Raw genomic sequence first — 5,877 nt, 5'->3', positions numbered from 1 at the left:
CCCCTCCCCCCACTACTCTCCCCCTCCCTCTCCAGTCTGAAGGGCAGTCAGGGTTCCCTGCCCTGTGGAAAGTCCAAAGTCCTCCCTGCTCCATCCTGGTCTAGGAAGGTGAACATCCAAACTGGCTAGGCTCCCACAAAGCCAGAACATGAAGTAGGATCAAAACCCAGTGCCATTGTCCTTGGCTTCTCAGCAGCCCTCATTGTCTGCCATATTCAGAGTCTGGTTTTATCCCATGTTTTTTCAGTCGCAGTCCAGCTGGCCTTGGTGAGCTCCCAATAGATCAGCCCCACTGTCTCAGTGGGTGGGTGCACCCCTCGTGGTCCTGACTTCTTTGCTCATATTTTCCCTCCTTCTGTCCCAAGGAGGAGCAGACCATGGCATTTTATCTGCCTGCGAGACCTACTTATCTTTTCTCTCTGCCTAGCTATTGACTGTTCAGTTTTTTATTAGTTCAATCAAGTGACACAGGTAGACAAGGTGAAACAAATGCAGCACAGGTTCACATAGTTTTAAAAAATGCAGCATAAATAAAAGTAACACATTATTCCGCAGTTAAAATAATACTCCACAATAGGTTGTAAACTTCAATGTGGGTGCTGGGAATTAGACCTGCACCTTCTCCAAGAACAGCTCTTAACCACTGAGTCATCTTTCCCACACTATAGCGACCTTCTTTATTGCCTATCTAACATAACTTCTGTACAGACAGTGAACCAAGAGGCCTTATGCTTGCTGCCACATACCTGCTGCAGACTGTACCCTACACTGTACCATTTGAAGGATTTTGCAATAAAGATGCAAACAAGACGTATTATGCAACTCCAATAGGCATTTTGATTGAAGAAAACACTTTCATGAGGAAAAGACGGAAATCTGTGTAGTAAATGGAAATACTGGTGAGAGGAAATGAGCGCTGTGACTTAATGAACTATTTTACATCTCCTGTGTTGTCATTAACAGCTCCCTCCACTTTGAAAGAGATTATTTTTTCACATCTAGACAAGGCTGTTGAATATGAGAAGAACCTGCCTTTAAGTAGTGTTTGTTTTCCTCACAAGGATCTTCCTACACCACTTTTTACCTCCAACAGCAACTCAGTGAAACGTCTTAGAAAATCCTGGTTAGGAAAATACAGACCTATTTTAAGACTTGCGACATATAATAATATGTCAGGAAATAATAATAGTTAGCTAGTAGGTGCTAAAGTGGACTTGGTGAGAACTTCACCATTAGAGTAAGATCTGAAGGTTTTGATAATGGGTATCAGAATACAAATCCAGAGAGTAACAAATCATTTCACATGACACACCCAGTCATGACTTAAAAATGGATATTATTATGATTTGGTTGATTGCTCCAAAAAAAAATTGGATAAGTCCTGATTCCCTGTACTTTGTCCAACTTTATTTAGAGATAGTGTCCTTACAGAGATAACAATGCTAAAACAGTCTTAAGATGAACCTTTATATAAAGGGAAAGTAAGGAATAAAGATAAGCACATAGAAAGGAATGAAAATGATGACAGATTTAAATAATTCTTTTAAAACCAAAGAACTTCTACATGTGCCAATAAGCACAATGAGTCCTGATTCCCTGTACCTTACTCAACTTTATTTGGAGATAGTATCCCTAAAGAGATAACAATGCTAAAACAGTCTTAAGTGAACACTTATATAATGAGAAAGTAAGGATAAAGATAAGCACATAGAAAGGAATGTGATATGCAAACGATGACAGATTGAAATGATGCTTTTAAAACCAAAGAACTTCTACATGTGTCAATAAGCTCCCAGCTCTAGGAGATGCATGACATGGATTCTCCTCAGAGTTCTGTGCAGTAACCTATTTGATTGGTAGTGTGATCTCAAACTTTATTCTTCAGAATTTTGAGGAGAAAAAAACTATTACCCAAGTTAATAATAATTAAGACCACCCAAGGAAACTCATCGTAGATATTGTTTTGAGATCCTTAAGAATGGAGTACTACTCAGTGGTAAAAAAAAATGACATATTGAAATTTGCAGGCAGAAGGATGGATCTAGAAAAAACATATTGAGTGAGTTTCAGAAAGACAAATATCATATGTACTCACTTTTAAGTGGCTTTTAGACATAAAGTAAAGAAGAAACAGCCTACAATCCACAACTCCAGAGAATCTAGACAGCAAAGAGGACCCTAAGAGAGACATAAGTAGATCTAAATAGGAAGGAGAAAAAGACAAGGTTTCCTGAGTAAACTGGAAGTTTGTGGGCCATGGAAGAGGATAGGAAGGGAGAGGGAATGAAGGAATGGAAATGGAGAAAAAAATGTACAGTCCAATAAAAACAATAAAAGAGAGCAAAAAGGAAAAAAATAATGACTCAGTTTCCCTTAAAATAAATCATGTGTTATTGTGCATCTTATATCTAAACAATTTAAAATATTGTTAAAGGTAAAGCTTTAAACCTAAACACACATTGTTAAAATTACTTGAGTTTATTTTCTCCAGGTTATTTCAGAAATTTCTTTGGGGATTACCAGTGGGGTTGTGTCCAAATCCCTCCAGTGCCCTTCAATTCTCCTCTACTGAATTGCAGCTTCTCTAAAAGCTTTGAGCCTTGCAGGGCTGGACTTGGAATTTCATCACCACAGAGAAGGAAGGAAGACAAGGGGGCACAGAATCCAAATGTATCAAAAATTTTCACATAAATCTGATGTGCTTCTCTTTCTTGTTCTGAGTCCCGACAGGGTAAGTTTTAATGACACTCAAATACATTGTCATGAATTTGTGAATCATAGATATTATTTCAAATGCTGATGGGAACTGGTCAACACCAAAAGTGTAATCATTGCTATTTTGCTTTCTATTTTTCATCCTTTCTTCGTGTTTTTTTGTTTTTGTTTTTGTTTTTTTTTTTTTTGCTTTTTAAAAATCCCTGAGCCTAAAAGAAAGTCATAGGATAATCTATTCTTATTTTCTTGTTTTCCAGTAGAATTATAATCTTTTTTAACTTTACATTCTGAAAAAAAGAACCGTGTGTCAGCTGCTTTTGATAACCTTAAATGACTTTCGTTTGTATGATAGCTTCATATTTCAATCGTTGGCTAGAAAATTTTGGAGGATGTATTCCAACAGAAAATCTATCATTGGAGTACTTTATTGAAATCATAATTTTAAATTTGGGACTGATAAACACTGGGATAGGATATGAAAGAAAGAGAAAAATGCTTTTAATTACTTGAAATAGAAAAGTGATGGTAAACTAAAACACATAGAAATAGTATAAAGAAATCAAGAAAACTAAACAAATATGTGTAATAAATCCCAGGAAACTTTAAATAATCAAATAAATAATCAATACAAAAAGATTGTCAGTTTTTGCAATTATTTGGTCTGATTATTCCACTATATAACCGGGGTAATCTTTTGCAGGCATTAGATTCATGTTTCTTGTGTAAATTGTTTCCCCTGATTTTAGTTCCTTCATCCACAATATCAGTTCTTCTCAAGGACTTTGTGTTCTTATTAATATGATATTTTTACTAAATATTTATTGGTTAAATTAGTTTACAACTTCTATAGAAATCCATATTTTTAGAAGGATTAAAATCGTGGAAGAAAATATATCCTCAGAGCTTTCCTTGTCTTACAAATTCCTCAGAAATGTGGAGATTTCTTTCATTTAAAAATAAGAAAAATAAAGAAGATGCAGTTTGATGAAAAAAATATGACAAAATATTTAATCTTTAGCTTGCTCTTATGACATAGTAGCAATATATGTGTACATTTCATTGTTTATTGTGGGTATTTCTGTTTTTCATAAGAAACCCCTGTGGAAAAAAAATTAGGATTATTTTATATGAGAAAAATCAAAGCTCAGAGTTATATGAGATATGAAAGAGTGAGAGATGACCAAAGCCAATTTTTTACAATTTGACGAGCACAATTACAGTGGTGGACTGCTTTCAAGTGGAAACAACAAAAGACTGAAATTCTAGCTTAGATAATTTTAGATAATTGGTAAAGCATATTTCTGAATAAAATAATTTATGCAAGAGAAAAGAAATCCAACATATTGTGAAATGCTGCAGTTGATTAACTTTCCCTTTTGACATCCACATTGTCAACTTTAGATCTAAGATATCATGAGTTTTATTCAAATCCTATTAGGCATTTAAAAGAATAACGGGATTTAGGTTTTGTGTAAATGTATGTGCTGACCAAATGTGTTCCTTGTTTCCTTATGTGGACTATTTCTTTGGATGTCCATACCCCAGACCAGAGAGTTTTACTTTCACATTATGTGTGATAATTTGTGGATTCTAATGTTTAGAGTTTTTCTGCATTACCTTAGTAAAGGAGGAAATGAAGTATAAAATAATAAAGAAATTTCTGCAGAATTTTAATAGAGATCTATGATTTCTTCTTTATTGATTTAAATTCCATCTGATACATAATGAATTTTTCCAAAAATAATTTTAAAATAATGGGCTTAAGTTCTTAGTTAAAGAAATAAGAAAAATATCTTTGGTAAAAAAAAGGAACATTAATTATAATTATAGTATCCTTTGATAATCATCTTTTTTATTCTTTTTTTTTTTGACTTATCGAGAGAGGGTTTCTCCGTAGCTTCTTGGTTCCTGTCCTGGAACTAGCTCTTGTAGACCAGGCTGGCCTCGAACTCACAGAGATCTGCTTGCCTCTGCCTCCCGAGTGCTGGGATTAAAGGCATGCGCCACCACCGCCCAGCTATCTTTTTTATTCTTGAAATATAACCATACCACTTTACTCCTTTCTTAATTCATTTAAAAGCACTCAGGTACTCTTGTATATTAGTTGGGTGTGCTTTTTGCACAAACTCATTATCTTTGGGCCATCTTTGTAATTTTATGCCCATTGTATGTGATTCTCCTTACTGTCATTCCTAACCAGTTAAACTATTGAAGTTTCTACTTTGTATTCCACAGTAAGAAAGTAGCATACTCTATTTTGTTTTGTTACTATTATGTATTAAATCTTTTCCCATTTTCAAATTTTCATTAAATTGTAATGAATATTTTTTCCAGTGTTTAGTGAGGTACTTTTAACAGGGTAATTTAAACTTTTTTCCCTTATCAATCATTAAATTTTGACTTAAAGTATGCTAAGTTATACATACATAATGCTGACAACTCAGAATAATATAACATTGTTGTTTAATATGTGTTTCTCTGATTTTAATTTTGTAACTGGACTTTTTCTCATGTGACACTTTCAGAGATTTTGGGGATAATTATACAAGAATGTCTTAACTTGAGATCAGTGGGTAGAATTTGAATCAACCTTTAAAATGTTATTCACAATTCTCTTTCAGTGTCAAATGTGCTTTTTCTGAAGTTCTACAATGCAAAAGGAACTGATTTCTACCTATTAAAATTATTTGTAGCATAGTGATACACCATTCAGGAATAAGGCTGATTAATTCATTTACTTTTATAAAGCTCTCTTGAATTCAGCATTTATGTGACACATCATAGAGCAGGTTACAACAGTTAAAAATATAAATAAGAAAACAATGAAAATATTTTATCGTATTTTTCTCTGAGAAATCTTAGGATTTGTCATTATGCACAAGCATAGTGTCTTGTAAAGTAAATCATGTAGTTTAACGTAGAAAGTCAGGTTGTTGAAAAATGTGCCATGAGGAGAGTTCTTTGGATATACCCTGTATTCCCGCAGGTGTTAACATCCAAGGTGATGCCTGAATATGAGAAATTGATGACAACAACAAGAGTCTCCTGAACAAATTTAAAACTAAACTGGAAAATGAGGTGACAACTATGAAATCATAGTCATTCTGGAACCTGGAAAGAATCTACCCTCTTCTCCAAAATTTTCCTAGCCATTCTTAATCA

This window comes from Alexandromys fortis, unplaced genomic scaffold (genome assembly GCF_014885135.2).
Source record: "Alexandromys fortis isolate MF-2015 unplaced genomic scaffold, M_Fortis_MF-2015_v1.1 scaffold_23, whole genome shotgun sequence".
Classification (NCBI taxonomy): Eukaryota; Metazoa; Chordata; class Mammalia; order Rodentia; family Cricetidae; genus Alexandromys; species Alexandromys fortis.
This window is presented reverse-complemented; position numbering follows the sequence as displayed.